We start from the raw sequence: 19,157 nt of genomic DNA, 5'->3' as shown, positions 1-19,157 counted from the left end.
CCCGAACCCACCAGCAGGCACCAATCTGTTCTCTGAATCTGTGACCTTGTTTTTGTTGTTTTGTTGTTTGTTTTTTAGATTCCATATATTAGTGAGCTCATATGTACTTATCTTTCTCTGTCTGATTTATTTCACTTAGCATACTGCCCAAGGTCCATCCATATTGTCACAAATGGCAAGATTTTATTCTTTTTTATGGCTCAATAGTATTCGTGTGTGTGTGTGTGTGTGTGTGTGTGTACATATTCTTTATCTATTCATACACTGATGGACACTTAGGTTGTTTCTACATATTGGCTGTTGTACATGATACAACATGGGGGTGCATATATCTTTTCAAGTCACTGTTTTTGTTTCCTTCAGATAAATACCCAGAAATAAAATTGCTGGATCATATGGTAGTTCTATTTTTATTTTTTGAGTAAACTTCATACTGTTTTCAACAGTAGCTATACCAATTTACATTTTCACCAACTGTATACAAGAATTCCCTTTTCTCCACATCCTCATCTGTACGTGTTATTTCTTTTTATATGTATAATAGCCATTGTAACAGGCATGATATGGTATCTCATTGTGGTTTTTATTTGCATTTGGACATTGTTCAAACCCACTGAATAAACTAAACCAAGAGTGAATGCTCAGGTAAACTATGGGCTGTGGATGATTATTGTGTCAACATAGGTTCATCCTTGGTTTAAAAAAAAAAAATGTACCATTCTGGTGAGTGGTGAATGGTGTTGATATGCATATGTTGGGGCAGATGATATATGAGAAATCACAGTAACTTCTTCTCAATTTGATTATAAACCTAAAGCAAGTTTTAGAAAGTATTTAGGGGAGCCTGGGTGGCTCAGTTGGTTAAGTGTCTGACTTCACCTCAGGTCATGATCTCACGGTTGGTGAGTTCAAGTCCTGCGTTGGGCTCTATGCTGACAGCTCAGAGTCTGGACCCTGCTTTGGGTCCTGTTTCCCTCTCTCTCTGCCCTCCCTCACTCATGCTCTGTCTCTCTCTCTCTCTGTCTCTCAAGAATAAATGAAAACATTTTAAAAAATTTTTAAAAAGTCTTTATGTACAAAAAAGCTTGTGACAAAGTTAAACAATTATGAGAATTTATGTTAAAATGTAAATTTCTCATAACATATACCAATAGTAATGATTTTACCCATTTTCTAACATGAATCAACTTGCATAAAATATTATTGTAATTGGTAGCCTTATATAAATGGGCTATAAAAACTAAGAAAAAATTGAGGAATACTTTGTTGACAAAAAGTGAGAGTTGCTTTTCCATTTATGTTATACCATTTTGGATTTGATGCTAATAATCCTAAATTGACAAAGAGCAGCAAATTTATTTAATTTAGATGCACATAGATCTCAAATTGGTATGCTTTTATTTCAAAGTCAACTCAGTTCTAAAGGAAATGAACTGGTCTTGTCAATGTGGATGCAAATATTAAAGAAAATGATTTTTTTGATGTTCAAGTCAGTTATTAAAAAATGTATAGATATGTCTGGAACAACTTAGGTAGGAAAACATACTTTTTCAACTGCAAATTTTATGAAATCTACATACAAGTCAGAAACTTCCAATAAAAATATAATACCTTAATTGAGATGTGCTTTAATTTTAATATATACACCAATTCAAAAACTTACAATGAAAAAAGATTATGTATCTAATTAATAATTTTCATATTAATTATGCATGGATATGACAATAATATAGATACATATGATTAAATAAAATGTCTTATTGAAATTAACTTTACCTAATTTTTTTTTTTACTTTTTCAAGTGTGGCTACCAGAAACTTTAGAATTGCATATGTGACTAACAGTATATTTCTTTTTATTTTTTAATTAATTAATTTATATTCAAGTTACTTAACATATAGTGTAGTATTGGTTTCAGGAGTAGAATTCAAATCTAACACCCAGTGCTCATGCCAACAACTGCCTTCCTTAATGCCGATCACCCATTTAGCCCATCCCCCACCCAACACCCCACCAGCAACCCTCAGTTTGTTCTCTGTATTTAAGAGATTTTATGGTTTGCCTCCCTCTCTGTTTTTATCTTATTTTTCCTTCCCTTTCCCTATGTTCATCTGCTGTTTCTTAAATTCCACGTATGAATGAAATCATATGATATCTGTCTTTCTGTGGCTGACTTATTTTGCTTAGCATAATATACTCTAGTTCCATCTAGGTCGTTGGAAATGGCAAGATTTTATTCTTTGTGATCGTTGAGTACTATTCCATTGAATATATATACCACATCTTCTATTTTTTCATATTTATTTTGGTATGCAGCTTTTCATACTTTTATTTTTTTATTTTTTTAATATGAAATATATTGTCAAATTTGTTTCCATACAACACCCAGTGTTCATCCCAACAGGTGCCCTCCTCAATACCCCTCACCCACCCTTCCCTCCCTCCCACCCCCCATCAACTCTCAGTTTGTTCTCACTTTTTAAGAGTCTCTTATGGTTTGGCTCCCTCCCTCTCTTTTTTTCTTCTTTCCCCTCCCCCGCGGTCTTCTGTTAAGTTTCTCAGGATCCACATAAGAGTGAAAACATATGGTATCTGTCTTTCTCTGTATGACTTATTTCACTTAGCATAACACTCTCCACTTCCATCCACGTTGCTACAAAAGGCTGTATTTCATTCTTTCTTATTGCCACGTAGTATTCCATTGTGTATATAAACCACAATTTCTTTGTCCATTCATCAGTTGATGGACATTTAGGCTCTTTCCATAGTTTGGCTACTGTTGAAAGTGCTGCTCTAAACACTGGGGTACAAGCGTCCCTATGCATTCAGCACTCCTGTATCCCTTGGGTAAATTCCTAGCAGTGCTGTTGCTGGGTCATAGGGTAGATCTATTTTTAATTTTTTGAGGAACCTCCACACAGTTTTCCAGAGCAGCTGCACCAGTTTGCATTCCCACCAACAGTGCAAGAGGGTTCCCATTTCTCTACATCCTCTCCAGCATCTATAGTCTCCTGATTTGTTCATTTTGGCCACTCTGACTGGCATGAGGGGGTATCTCAGTGTGGTTTTGATTTGCATTTCCCTGATGAGGAGCAACGTTGAACATCTTTTCATGTGCCTGTTGGCCATCTGGATGTCTTCTTTAGAGAAGTGTCTATTCATGTCTTCTGCCCATTTCTTCACTGGATTATTTGTTTTTCAGGTGTGGAGTTTGGTGAGTTCTTTATAGATTTTGGATACTAGCCCTTTGTCCGATATGTCATTTGCAAATATCTTTTCCCATTCTGTTGGTTGCCTTTTCGTTTTATTGATTGTTTCCTTTGTAGTGCAGAAGATTTTTATGTTCTTGAGGTCCCAATAGTTCATTTTTGCCTTTAATTCCCTTGCCTTTGGAGATGTGTCAAGTAAGAAATTGCTGCGGCTGAGGTCAGAGAGGTTTTTTCCTGCTTTCTCCTCTAGGGTTTTGATGGCTTCCTGTCTCACATTCAGGTCCTTTATATACCACATCTTCTTTATCCATTCATCAGTTGTATTTCTGTGGGAAAGTGTAAATCTGGAGATATATCTTATGCCAACACTTGTTGCCTTTACTACCTTATACTTTAAGTTGTTAAGAAAGTATTAGTATATTCAAAATCTAAACTGTAATTTTTTTTTCTTTTTTTGTGTGCTAAGGAATTTCACCAAATATCAGCTTGAACATCTAGAATATTAAGTATTTTACAACCTGATCAATTAAATCAGCATTCTGGAATAATAATATATACATGCTATAGCCAAAAAATAAATGAGAGATTCATAACATTCTGAAAGATTTTTCAGTTTTTTTAATTGTGACAAAATATACATAATCCAAAATTTTCATTTTAACCATTTTTAAATATATAGCTCTGTGGCATTAAATGACATTCACACTGTGATGTGACCATCACACCTTGCATCTCCAAAGCTCTTCATCTTCCCAAACTGAAACTCTGTATCCTTTAAATACTAACTCCTCATTCCCACCCACCTCTCTTGCCCCCAGCCTTTGGCAATCATCCATCATTCTACTTTCTGTTTCCATGAATTCTGCTGTAGGTAAACTTCTATATGTGGAATCATACAGTATGTATTTTTTGTGTCCATGAATATTTTAGTTGTATCTTCCAGTAATATATTTCAAAGCTGACCCCAAATCCCATTCCCAGTGAAACTTGATCTATTCAGAAGAAAGCAAGGGAAATGTACTTTGGTAAACATTTTGCAGTGGTCAATTTCTATGAAACTTCTTTTTCCTGAAGAAAAAGTACATTTAAAGTCAGAAAAATGCCAGCAGCTCTGCAAGGAAATATGAAGGCGGTATCAGAATAATCTGTAAAGGATGGAATACTACTTGGCAATGAGAAAAAAATGAAATCCTGCCATTTGCAGTAACGTGAATGGAACTGGAGGGTATTATGCTAAGTGAAATAAGTCAGTCAGAGAAAGAGATATCATATGTTTTCACTCATATGTGGAACTTGAGAAACTTAACAGAAGACCATGGGGAAAGGGAAGGGGAAAAAATAGTTACAAACAGAGAGGGAGGGAGGCAGGCAAACCATAAAGACTGAAATACAGAGAACAAACTGAGGGTTGATGGGGGGTGGGGGAGAGGGGAAAATGGGTGATGGACATTGAAGAGGGCATTGTTGGGATGAGCACCAGGTGTTGTATGTAAGCAATGGGTCATGGGAATCTACCCCCAAAACCAAGAGCACACTGTATACACTGTATGTTAGCCAACTTGACAATAAATTATATTAAAAAATAAAGAAATAAAGAAATTCATATAACTACCAATAAAAAAGGATAATCTGTAAAGGACTGGAAGAAATCATTCAAGAGACTATTAACTCTGTAAAATATGTAGCTCATTGGGCCTTTCATAGTTGTGCCTTAATGCTTAATAGAGGAGGGGCGCCTGGGTGGCTCAGTTGGTTGGGTGTTCGACTTCGGCCCAGGTCATGATCTCCTGCTTCGTGGGTTCGAGCCCCACGTCGGGCTCTGTGCTGACAGCTCGGAGCCTAGAGCCTGCTTCAGATTCTGTGTCTCCCTCTCTCTCTGCCCCTCCCCTGCTTGTACTCTGTCTCTCTGTCTCCCAAAAATAAATAAGTATTTTTTAAAAAAACAAAAAAACACAAATGCTTGATAGAGGAGACTAGCATCACTTAGTCAAAAAGTGAAATTATATGGCAACTCTAACAGTTTTACTACTGAGGTTCAAATGATCCCCAAGACAAGCAGATGTTGCCATTATACTACGTACATCAGTGTTTTCTGCTAGGAAGAAAGATGGGTGGATAGCTGCATAGATTAGATTGGATCTTAGTTTATATAAAATATATGTACGCCCTGGGCTGTTCACATTTTTTTCCCCCTTTTTTTTTTTTCCAGGAGTAAAGTCAAATATTTTTAAATGTATCAACAACCAACGCATTCTGTGATTATATGTTTTCTTGACTCTACAATAATTGTTTACATGATCTGTGCCTGTAAACACTTAAATGCAAGTTTATGTGTTTATAAACAACTAAAAAATGAAGAGACAATGGACCAATGTGAGGAAAATCAATAAGCCCCTAATTAAATCCCTCTGGAAAGACATCCTGCTTTGCCTTGGAGGTTCACCAGAGGGTAAAGAATTCTTTTTTATTTTTTTTTTAATGGAGGAGACAGTGAAATGATATGGGAAATATACTGATCTGAGTTTCCAATTAGTGCAAACAAATCCATTAAATTATTTAAAATGTAAAAACGAAGGAAAAAAGGAAGTGGCTCCTGGTATTGACACATTGTGTAGTTAGAAGAAGCCTTAGCATTCACATCAGTATTTTATTGATATTTTACACTTGACAGTGAGGCTGGGGAGGGAGTATGGGACTTGCCCAAGGTCATAGCTGGTGCTAGAATGGGGGCCCAAGCCAGTCCCAGTCTTTTTTGCTCCACCCCACCTTGTATCCAGCCCACATCTGGTCATGCAAAACAAACAGAGCTTTCATTTATTTTTCCCTTCATAAATGCAGGAAGTATCTGCATTTCCAAAGAAAATATTTATGTATTTTTAAAGTGGATTCTAAGACGATTGAATACACAAATTAAAACAAACACATACATTTGCCTGTTGGCCACTGCCTTTCTGAGGTCCTGGTTTTGCTTTACACATGAAAAACAGGCTGAAAGGGTTCATTCTGATGACAAACTAGTTCATTTGGTTGCGTTATCTTGTTTTTGAAGGAATTTTTGCTCGACCCTTTCTTTTACATTCATTTCACCAACTGGTGATGATACTGCATTAGCAAAACAAGAACAAAAACAAAAATCCAGGACCACACAACACAGTGCAAGGCAGAAGCGATTTGAAAATCTTTAAGTTGTGTTTCAGTTATTTCTTTTAAAAAAAAAAAAAAACTTTTTTTTAATGTTTATTTATTTTTGAGACAGAGAGAGACAGAGCATGAACGGGGGAGGGGCAGAGAGAGAGGGAGACACAGAATCGGAAGCAGGCTCCAGGCTCCAAGCCATCAGCCCAGAGCCTGACGCGGGGCTCGAACTCACGAACCGCGAGATCGTGACCTGAGCTGAAGTCGACGCTCAACCGACTGAGCCACCCTGGCGCCCCATATTTCTGAAGGGAAACAATCAGTAAGTGGGCAGGGAGCATTTTTAGGGTTCCGGTTTCATTTCAATAGAGTATGGTAGACTTGCTAACCCAAAGTGTCGGCACAGATTTGGAGAAGCGTTTTTCATTTAAGAAGAGCCAACCTAGCTTTCTTTTTCTATTTTAATGGAGGAAACACAAAAGCCTGTCATGGAGCCAGCACAAAAGAAGCTCATTATCTGAAGACCATGTGACATCCTCAGGTCCACAACCAGAATAACTTAAAGAAATGAAAGAAAAATAATGGTAACTCAGTGCACTTCATACACATGATTAAAGTCGATGTAGGTGGGGATGAAACAAGCTTGGGTCTCTGAGGTTTCTAAATTTGAATGGACTGTTGACTTTGTGGCTATGAGGACTTGCAGCCCTAATATCTTCCCCCAAAGTCATGTTGATTAATTGGTTATGTAAATTCCAAGGAGTCTCATTAGTTAGATTAAAGAAATAGCAGCAGGTCATGTTGAGTTTAAAATTAATTATGGAATTTAATCATCAGTAACAACCATGACATTCATCTTTGTAATATTTTCCAAAGGCCAAATAAAATAAAATGTAGTAAACAAGGAACCACTATAAATATTTAAATCCTGCCCCCTCTAAGTCTAGACGACACTGGAGCTCCAAAAAAACCATTTAACTGGTGTTTGGGTGGTTTTCTTCTGCTGTTTCTGCTTAACAAGCTTATACTGATGTATCCAGTCCAACATTCGCCTCTTCATTCATTGACTGCCACCAAGTGAGGACAAAGGACTGCCATCAATAATTGCTGTCATCAGCAGCTTGGGGGCACAGCTGCAAGTTAGGCTCTTCCTCTGCCCCACGCACGAGATTCGCTGCTGGGAGACCTGGGTCAGCCCAAAACCCGCTCTGCAGAGCTCTCATTTGGCTTGGTCATTAGACTCCAGACCCGAAAGCTGTCAGGGTCAGTGCTGAAAATCTTGTGTAGAACAGACTGCTCCCACCAGCATGGTTCCTGAGCCACCACCACGGTTCCTCTGATTTCACAAGAAGCCGTCTTGTTGATGGCAGAAGTTTGTAACATCAGCATATTTTTTTTTTGGTTAAATTTCAGTCTCATTGGCTCTGCCACCACAAACGTATCTCAACTCAAATTCCTCCTGGGGCCTGGAACGTTCCATTTCCACAATCTATCCCAATCCACCATCATCTCTCACCTAGATACTAAAATGACCTCTTTCTTACTGCTGTTTTTGCTTCCATTCTTCTTTCCCTTTTTTCTGAGCTATTCTTACTCGGCGGGAGAAGAAAAATCACTTCAGAGTATAAATCAGAATACATCAATGTTTTCAATGCCCATGATGGTGTCCTTAACGATAACTACAGTGGCCCTCCTACTATCCATCCATGACCAGCTACAAAACATGGGGCCCAATGCAAAATGAAAAATGCAGTGCCATTTTTCCGAATTATTAAAAATTTCAAGAGGGTGCCAGGAGAGTATTGTTAAAAGAGTGTGGGACCCTTCTAAGCATGGGACCTTGTGCAACTGTGCAACTGGCAATGCCTCCCCCACTGCCAATACTAACTCTCTGATAGGTTCTATCTTTTTTGCAACCTGTACATTGGAGTGCTGAATCCTGCTTTGGAAAACGGAGTGTGCGTATAGCTCCCATCGCTACAGAGTACTTGAGTTTCAGAACACACCTTCCTGGCATTTTTCCCTTACTCTAGTCACTGTCTTCAAGTACCTCTTTGGAATACTAGAACAGCCTCAGTGGTAACACCTTATACTGGCATGGGAAAACAAAGAAAAATGGAAATATCTCACTTCATATTTTTCTAGGAGATACACAAGGGAATAGACTTCATAATAACAAAACAAGCTTTTGTGATGTTTACCTTTGACTAAGAAAAGAGCAAAATGGCACAGAGAATAAAAACAAGGAAGCTGCAAATAGAATGGACTGGCCCACACAAGTTGTTGACCTACCGCTATCTAAAGCCCTTTTCTTTGGTTGACCCTAGTGCCCTACACCCTGCTTTGCAGGAGTTTGTCTAGTGTTTAGGTCACTTTAGCACCTCCTTAAACATGATTTTTAAAAAAAGAAGAAGAAGAAGAAAAAGAATTGTGATGTATATTGATCTTCTGTTGTATACCCAATAATGTACTAGGTGTTGTAGTATCACCAATACCCATTCATGGGGCTACCATTATACTGATTCTATAGAGGAACAAAATAAAGCTTTAAGAAGTGAGAAACTTGACCAATCAACACTGCAGCCAAACCCAGGCCAGCTGGGTTCCCATGTGTGAGTTCTTTCCTTTACCATGGAGTACTTTCCAAGTTAAGTATTTCTGAAAGTATGGTCAATGAACTACCTGCCTCCAAATTACCTAGGAACTTGTTAAAAAATATAGAAAGCCTCACCCAACCCTTAGGAATCAGATTCTCCACGGATGGGGCATAGGATTTTGTGTGTGTGTGTGTGTGTGCATGCATGTGTGTATGCATGCGTGTGTGTGTGTGTGTGTGTGCACGTGCACGTGTGAGTCCAAGGTGAATGTTTTGCACAGTAATTTGAGAATTGCAGCTTCGGGTATTTTTCTTCCTCACCCATTTGTTTTCTGGAGGAATCTTCCCCCTCATCTGGAGGCATCTGAGTGCCCTAATCATTCTTCTACCTTAGCTACATAATGTGTTAGAACGTAGCATGGTGTAGTGTGTTTTAAATGCCATCAGGCTCTGGAATTGAACCAAATACACAGGAAACAAAGTGAAATAATCTCATACAACAAAACCGAAAGCAGATCATTTTCCCACACATGATGTGAAACAAGATTTGCACAGCAGGGTCCTTAATGCTACAATATACCCTTTGCATGCGCCTCCACACATAGAAGGGCGTTTGTTATAACATATGTGACATTCCACAGTGCAGCCTAAGGCTCTGATGATCAGCAGCAGCGCGGAGGACTGAACCGGAAAGGATGACACAGAACAGGCCCCAAGATAAGAATCATCTCTGATCTAAGGGCCATTCACAAGATTGTATGATCAGCACCAAATTCCACAGGTTATCCTGAGCTTAAACACATTTTTGAGATCCTGCCGCTAAAGGAGGTTGCAAAGTTTTACCATGTAACCCCTCAGGGTATATTTTCCTTCCTCTCATTCATACTTTGTTGTTAAGTTCCGGCTGATATCTACTTCCCAAATGCCAGGTCCTGATGCCACATTATTGAAATTGCGTTCTGTTTTAATTCATTATATCATTTCACCTCCCTATTCACCTTGTAGGTTCCCTTGGGTCTTATCTTCTAGGGAAACTTATACAGGTTTTATCCGTTCTTACTAGTGAGAGATAAAGAAGAGGAAGGAGGACAGTTGATGGGAATAATCCTCTGCTTTGTGAAGGCAGAAGAGAAAGATGAAATAATGGAATCTGGCCCCAGGATGTTTAAGAAGTAGTATAGAGGAAAAATAAAAACATTGCCCACATAAAGCATCTCACACTGAAGATCATGAGCTTGCCTTGTGAGGCCAGAATGCATCCAAGTACAAATAATAAATAGATGGGAGAGAAGCATTATCGGGTTTACATTTTCCACTTAGCATTCAGAGCATAAAAGCTGTGAGAAGACTTGCATGTTTGTGGAGCAGAGCTGGGGACTGAGATGAACTCCTCGCGTCTCTCTGCAGGGGACACTCTCACGTTCCAAGGCCTTTGTCTGGAATCCTCTATGCCACAATTCAGCAAACCTCTCTCGCTCCCAGGCGCCGCGCTGTAACATACGTGCTCCATCCTGAAAATGTCTGCTGTCACAACTGAACACTCCTTATCTCGAAAAGGATTGAAACCAGAGTACCCTCCAGTGGCTCAGGAATTGTTCAAGAATACCAGAAATGTAGCTTGATCATACCTATCGAGTGGAGAATTCTTGAAGACAGAAAGAAAAGTCTCTGCTACCAGTCAGAATTCCCCAGAAAAGCTCCCTCTTGCATTCAGCCTTTCACTCCTGCCTTATTCCATTAAAGCTCAGTTATGGCTATCGTCACTTTCCTTTGAGGACCCAGGACTGGTTTTGGGAACAAAGACCTTTAATCTCTTCTCAAAGGCCTAGTAACATGTTTTAAAGATACTTGGATTTGGAAGGCAAAAAAACTGTAATTCATTGAGCTTGGTATCTGCTGAAAATGTTTTTGAACCAGACAGGAAAAGCATTTACTTTCCTCAAAGATATAAACATAATGTCAATATGAACGACTAATGGGAAAGGCATGAACACTTAGAGTGGCATAGGAAATAGGAATATTAAACAATATTGCCGGTTTCAGACTACACATTAGGCACCTAGGTGTACTGACCATGGCTTAAAGCACATAGGTACATAACATCTTTGTACACTAAAACGTCTTTATTTTGTTTAAATATGGTGGCATGAATTTAATTCCAGTCAAAAGAACAGTAGTACTAAGGAGTTGTATTTGGCATCTAAGTAAATTTGTAAAAAGGTGAAGGACATGTACCCAGCAGGCATATATCATTAATACATTCTTCACAGACTATTTCTGCTCTGCATGGTTTCCACAGAAGAAGCTGAAGTTATGCAAATAGCATTACTCTAAATCCCTAAGTAGAGCTCTTCATATAAAGTCTTTATTGTAGCTATCTCCATGACCATGACCATGTAGAGCAGAGATATTGCATTGTTGACAATCAGATAATGTAAATTACATTTGCCCTGAAATAGCACTGGCTGTTGCTTTTGAAGCCAGCCAAGGTCAAATTTAAAAGATGGAGAACATATGCCCATATGGCTTCAGAACTAGATTGCTGTCTGCTTAAAACTTGAATTCCTTGAAGTTATCCAGAAGATTGATGCTAATGGGAAGCCCCACATACTCTTGCTTGTAAAATACTTAGATTCGCTTGCTCTGGGAGGTGCAGGGCATTATTTCACCTGGTGGAACTGAACCTGGAAAACAAGGAACTGGGCATATGCGTGGAAAACAGACACCGTGCTAAGAAATTTGTGTCCATCACTGCTTGGGAAGACCCCAAGGGTAACTAACATAACACCTTTAATTTGTGTTGTGCTTCATATCTGCAAAAGATATGCATTTCATATGCATTTTCTCTTGTAATCTCAGTTAATCTGGTAACAAATGTGCAAATGACACAAAGCTAAAAGTTTTTGTTAGAAGATAGAATCCAGATTCCAGGCTATGGAGGAGACACAGTGATGGGTCATTATCTAACAGGATTAAGTGTCATGAAGTAAATGTAAAGACCAAACAGTCAGCTGTGTCAGTGTGAGGAAGGAGATTTAAGAGCTGACAGAAGCACCGATGGAAACAACTCAGAGGTCTTGGCTGACAAGAAGTGGAGTTAAGAGTCAGTCATTAGCATGGCTGGAGAAAATGTGTGTTCCATTCCTGCCTCTGTTACTAGGGTCTGAAATGAGGAAAATGGCATCCTACTCTACCACATCTAGCGTATTGAATTTCATTGGGGGTCCAATGAAATCGGTAGACCTACTTGCTGTAGACCTACTCTGTGCCAGGCACGATGCTAAACCCTTTATATATATTATTCTATTTAAACCTCAGATAACCAATGAGGAATCATTTATTATACCCCTTTCACAAATTAGAAAACAGGTTAGAAGGTGAAATGGGCATTCACCCATGCTCCTGCCCAATGTCTGTTCCTTCCTTCCTTCCTTCCTTCCTTCCTTCCTTCCTTCCTTCCCTTCCTTCCCTTCTTCCCTTCCTTCCTTTCCTTCCCTTCCTTCCTTTCTTTCCTTTTTTTCTTTCTTTCTTCTTTCTTTCTTTCTTCCTTTCTTTTTTTCTATCTTTCTTTCTTTCTTTCTTTCTTTCTTTCTTTCTTTCTCTTTCCTCTCTACCATTATGTACAGTCCTACTGAACATCAGTCCAATTCCAGGCCAAATGGTGGAAATGTGATTTAAACCAAACCCACAGCATTATCTGTTGCAGGCACTTGATTCATGAATGGAGTACGACAAGGCAAGAAAATAATGAGGCTGGGAACACCCAACATTAGTACCCTGAGGAAGTAGCCCTACTGCTTTGGTCCCCGAGCTCTTTCTATTTCTGACTCTTCAGGGCCTGATTTTTTTTTTTTATCAGATATCTTAGCCAGTTCATATAATTCTCATAAGTTCATGTTTTTATTGTTTAATTTAACCAGCTACTATTACTTCTTACCAAAGAACATCAAGTGCCTTGCATCAGTGTAAACAAGTCACTAGTAGTAAGGTAAACAAGTCATTGAGACCTTTCAGATTCCAAAACATACACACTTAACTGCTGCACTTATCGGGCACCAGCCCCAGTGAAAGGAGAGTTGGCAGACTAGATGGAGGAGAGAAAAGGGAAACCAGGAGGAAAGGGGATTGGAAACCATGTGTTGACCACTGACGGAATGGGATTGTTTATTCTGGAGAAAGATTGACTTGAAGAAAAGTAAATATCTTTAAATAACTGGGGGATAGTTGTTCAGAAGAAAGAATAAAGATGACTATCATTCTTCATTCATTCACTCTTTGTATGACACAGTTTTTTTGAAATGTGTCAGGTTACAAAAGTGAATAAACACAAAATCCATGCTCTGATGAGGCTTGCAATCTAGTTAGGGATTATTGGCAATAAACACATTTTGGAGATCAGTATGTCAGGAGATGATAAACAGTAGGATGATAATCAAAGTTGGGGATAAAGAGTGGTGGTGACATTTGAGACTGAGTGCTCAGAGAAGGCCTCTCTGAAGGGTGAACACTTGAACAGAGATCAACATGAAGCAAAGGAGCCAACCACAAGGTAGTTGAAGAAAGAGCATCCCAGGCAGAGGGAGCAAAAGATACAAACACTTGGGTTTTTAAGGGATGTCCAGGAGTGGGTAGAGAGCAGTCACTGAAGGAGAAAGAAGGAGAATAGGGAAAAAGGAAGAGACCTGGTCATGCCAAGCCTTGGGTGACTACAGTGTGTGTCCATTGGGAAGCTGTCAGCAAGTTTTGACGAGGAGAGAAACATGGTAAAATAAAGAGCATCCCCCTTGGGTGCCATGTAGGCAGGCAAACATGACAGCACGGGAACCAGTTAGGACATTACTGTAGTCACCTCTGCTAGGGAATGATGAGGGCTCACACTAGGGAGGCAAAAGAAGACATAAAAGTCATAAATTCCAGCATAAACTTGAGGGTACATCTGATGGTGTTGGCTGATATTTTGGAGAGCAAGTATAAGAAACAGACGAGAGTGAAGAATGACTCTCAGATGTGTGGCCAGAGCAACTGGGTGAGTGAAGATTCTGGCCTTCATAGAACAGAAATAGGGCTGGTGGTAGATGGACTGAGATGCTATATAAATGAGGACTTTCCATTAGTCATATCTGGCAAAGGAAGGAATGAAATTGTCTTTAAAGATGATGAGTTCTCCACACGGGAGGTTGGCACAGGTAAGCCAGACGACTGTTTTGTGGGTGCTTTGTAAAGGGATTCAAATTCCAGTAAAGGGGTAAAACTAAGTGATCTGCCAAGGTACTTCCAATCATGAAATTATGTCAACTATGAGGTTTAGAGAATTGATAAGTAACTCATCGCTTATTATTGTTCCCATTGGTAGATGGGAATAAAAATACAAGTTTGGACTTTGTTTCAAACTGGGGAGAGCGAATGTTGATATATCCGTCCCATGATACGCTGCTTATTACTTCAGCCTAAGATAATCCCTTTTCAAAGTCAGAACATCCTGGGAAAAAAGCGAAGTATGGTTTGTTATTGTTTCTCTTTCCTTTCCTTTGCTCAGTGCAAAGCTGGAAAGTTCTGTGCATCTCTGTAGTCTGGTGAGGTAGCAGACCATAAAAGCAATGGCTGCAGTCCAGTTACATCTTGTTCCTTGTGCTGGCCAACCTTGGAACTGGCCGAGATGAGAAAGGGGGTCCCAGACAAACCAAAGAGAAGAAATAAGAGCCAGGCTTGCTGACTTGTTATTTTTTGAAAGAGAAATAATGCCTATAAATTCAGTGAAAGGCCACCTATAGTTCTCTGAGGCACATTTAGAGATGTTTCCACATATCCAGGGAGGGTTCCAAACTCTTTGTTTCCGCTGGATTGATCATTTCCCCAAGTTCACAGTTCACTCTCTAGACGTGCCACATGTGTCACTCCCAGCAGAGGAGGCCTGGGACAAATCTCAAAGTAGAAAATGTTCCCAACCCTATCCTGTTCATATCTTGGTACAGAAGAAATCAAGGGGAAACATGTGATTCATTTACACTGTGATTCATTTAATTTTGATCTTGGCTGTCCCTATCTTCCCTCGCTTGTTTCTAGGAAAGATGGTTCCCTTTTCCTTGCCAAGACTAACTTGAAATCTTGTACTGATCTGTGCTTAACTCCTATAAGAACTTGCCTCCCTAATCACCAGCCTTTTCTGTCTCCTTCCCATTCCATTTATCCTGCTATTAAACACCTTTGATTGCCTATTCATGTCTATCACTGGGCTGGGGTGTGTAACAGTTTCTCCACTCCCACTGAGTACTCTTTGTTCTGATCAGTGGAGAAGGGATTCCTGCGTAAATGTGTGATCTCTAAGTGTGAAGCTCCTTCCAGTTCTTTGTAGTCTAAGGCTAGACACCCAATGTCAATGGTCCTTTGTGTAGCAGAGCACAATCAAGACCTTTTGGAAATGCAAAGGAAAGTTTAGAGAAGAGTGAAGAGTAGGAGAAGAGCTTACCTGCTTCTCATGGAAAATTTACCACCAGAATCTGAGCAGCTGAGTGTCTGCTGGGTAGAGGAGGGAGTTATTATAATCAGTAAGAAAATTCCCTGGAGTAAAGAGTGGTCAATAAGATTGTAGGGAGGTTAAGATTATAGGGAGGTCAAACACTGAATCTGGAATCATACCTGGCTATGGTCTGTGATTACCCAAAAGCTCATTAAAAGTCTACTGTTTTTCATAACAGTTTTGTTTAAAGTGCATTGGGGGAAGGAAGGAAAAATAATCCAGTCTAGGAGAGAGGTGGTGAGAGAGAATGACACTCCGAAAAGACAAGATGAGAGGCTATACAGAGACAATGAGACAATACAAAAAGAAGTCAATGGGGACTGACCCAGCAGCTGCTGTGAGCACCAATGAAATCCCCCCTTTCCATAAATTTACTTTAGAAGGGGGACTTGAAAGTGGATGGAAGATTGAATTACATGGGGGATGGAAAAAAAAAAAAAAGGTAAGACATTGGTCCCAACCTCTCTGATAAACTGATACCCTTCCTCTCTTATATACTAAACCTAGTTCATTTTCTATTTCCATTAATAACTCCTATCTCCTTGTGCAGCATTTATACCTGTACCCATTTACCTATGCTATTATGTCATGAGTTGTCTGAAAGTAGCATTACTAATTCATTCAGCAAATTTTATTAAGCCCCTTTTGTATACCAGGCACAGGGATAAGCTCTCGTCATACAAAGATAAATCAGACACGGACTATAGATTTGTTCTTAATGAGTCTTGATATGGAAGAACCAAGGTACAAAGAAAAGACATATTCTCTTCCTGTCTCTGTGTGCCTGGAAGAAGGTGGGCTCACAAAACATTATTTAACAAATATCTTTGTTGGAAAGGGACATAAATTGGGCTATCGATATACCCCAAAGGAGAAACCATTGGAAAGAAAGAAATCGAAGTTATTGGATGACATTGGAATGAATGCCCTGGCTTCTATTCTTTGGAACTATATGGGTAGTAGAGACTACTTTGTGTAAGGAAGTCGGTCTGTGTATATTTTATACATTCTTGATATTGTTTCAATATTTCATGAGACAAAAGCGCATCCTCATTTTGTCTCCAAATATTACCCCCACGAGCTCAAAGAGACGTGCTTTCCACATGCAATTTAAAAAATCCAAGAAGACAGTGAAAATTAAAAGTTAAAAACCATGCCTAGAATAGATGACACAATGCTACCAAATCACTGAAAATTCAATAAAGAAAATTGGACAGAATTCTTTCCTAATACTGTCACTTGGCTTCATCTGAAGAAGTTTGACTTATATTTTTAATAAAACCTCCCCCCGCCCCGACTCTTGCTGGTTTAATTCTGGCTTCCAACACTTTAAAATGCTGTAAACCAGATGAATGCAGTATGGTCAGAAAGGAATGTGGAATGCAAGAAAAGCATGGCAAATAGCAAAAAATTACTAATGTGGCAATAACGATTCTGAAAAACTAAGCGGAGTAGAAATGTAGGTCACTGTGCTCCCTGGGGAGCCTCTCAGGAGAGATTCCAGTTCAACGATGGAGGGTGCAGCAGGCCTTGAGTATAAACATACATTATGGTCCATCTGTCCAACCCTGGTGTGCAAATCAAAATTCTGGTTACAAACAATGGAAACATCTCTGGTTAGCCTGTTCAGAGAAGAAATTTATTGGAAGGATGTCAGATAGCTCATGAATCAAAGAAGGCAGAGAGCCAACTTAGTCAAGAGCCAGAAGGCCAACTCTAGCCACAGGAATGATCCAGTCACTGTGCCCCATCAGGGCCATTGTCACTACCCTGGAGCCATCACCACTGATGGCTCCCTCCATTTGCCTTGGGGTCTGAATGCTACCTGATCCGGGGCCTTTGTGTCATTCCACCCAGTTCCAGAGTCCTGAATGAACCATGCTGCCAGGGAGCAGGAAAGGAATACACACCCTACCCTCTTGGCTTTTGCAGTGAGAAGTGGGTCTGCCTTTGCTCCTATCTTGGGATTCCTCCCAAATAGAGTATTCAGATATCATGCAGCCAGAATATCAGAATTCCATTCCTGCTGGCCAGCAGGCAGGCTCCGGGGCCAGGATTGTGTCTGAGAGATAGTAAAAGTTGAGCCAGAGAAGCTTCCTCAGGATGGAGGTTGAAGCCGCATTGACAGTAGCTGAGGAACGGGAGAAGTGGCTCGCAATCTGGACTACATAATCAGGAAAGATGTGATCAGGGGCCAGTGGGACGCAGCAGTGAATGGGGATTTCCTGTGAGGTCAGGGTCTGGAGACGGGTACCCATGGCTGCTTCTGCTCGCAGATATTTTGAGAGGCTGATCCTGACTGGGAAAAGGGCAGAGATGAGCTATTGCCTATTCCCCTCTGCCCTCCCCAAATTTCCACCACCCATCAGGTCAGTGTTTCCCAAATCATGGTGCGTATGTATCATTAGTCCATGAGAGATGATTTTTAGGTAATTGTTGAATAAACTTTTTTTCATGATTATGCATCTATTTTAATAGCATTCTAAAATAGGTATTAGAGGGGCACCTGGGTGGCTCAGTCGGTTGAGTGGCCGACTTCAGCTCAGGTCATGATCTCACGGTCCGTGAGTTCGAGCCCCATGTCGGGCTCTGTGCTGACAGCTCAGAGCCTGGAGCCTGTTTCAGATTCTGTGTCTCCCTCTCTCTCTGCCCCTCCCCTGTTTATGCTCTGTCTCTCTGTCTCAAAAATAAATAAAGGTTAAAAAAATTAATAAAAAATATTAAAATAGGTATTAGAAAGCAATACTTGCTTCCTTTGGGCCAGCCACCATTCTAAGTGCTTTACACATGTTCGAATTCATTTAATCTTCACCAAAATCCAAGGAGGTGATCATTATTATTATCACCCATATTTTCCAGGTAATAAAACTGAAGTCCAGGGAGATTAAGCAACACACTTAGGGCCATGGGGCTAGTTGGGGAGGAAGCCTGGATTTATAATCACAGAATCTGGCTCCAGAGTCTTTGCCCTTTTACCCATTTACCAGAGCATTTTGAAAGAAAGGCCATAATTTCACCTTTGTTGATTTTTTTTTAATTTTTTTTAATGTTTATTTATGTTTGAGACAGAGAGAGACAGAGCATGAACAGGGGAGGGGCAGAGAGAGAGGGACACACAGAATCCGAAACGGACTCCAGGCTCCAAGCTGTCAGCACAGAGCCCGGCGCAGGGCTCGAACTCACGGACCGTGAGATCATGACCTGAGCCGAAGTCGGCCGCTTAACCAACTGAGCCACCCAGGCGCCCCCACCTTTCTTGATTTTTAAGAGCATGCATGTTTCTCCTCACAGCAACCCTGTGACCGTAGCAACGGCCGACGTTACCTAACACCTAATGCCAAGTGCCAAGTACCTTTTCAAATGGTGTGGCTATAATAAACTCACAACTAGGATGCAAAGGCTTTCATTATCCCCATTTCACAGAAGCAAAACCTGAGACATTGAGAGATTAAGTTACTTGCCTAAAGTTACCTGCTAAGTAAGAGGCAGAACGAGGGTTAGAATCCTACTTGTCTGTGCTCTTGACTACTTACTATATTGCCTCACTCAACCGCCTGCCTGGGAGATAGGTCCCATTATTAACTCGTTTTACAGATGAAGAAGGTGAGACTCAGAGAAGTGAATTATCCTGGGTCAGGAGTTAGCCAGCATTTCCTGTAAAGGACCAGAAAATATATATTTTTGGCTTTGTGGGCCATTT

This window comes from Leopardus geoffroyi, chromosome A2, assembly GCF_018350155.1.
Source record: "Leopardus geoffroyi isolate Oge1 chromosome A2, O.geoffroyi_Oge1_pat1.0, whole genome shotgun sequence".
In the NCBI taxonomy this organism is placed as follows: Eukaryota; Metazoa; Chordata; class Mammalia; order Carnivora; family Felidae; genus Leopardus; species Leopardus geoffroyi.
The sequence above is the reverse complement of the archived record's forward strand: the minus strand, read 5'-3'. Positions refer to the sequence as shown.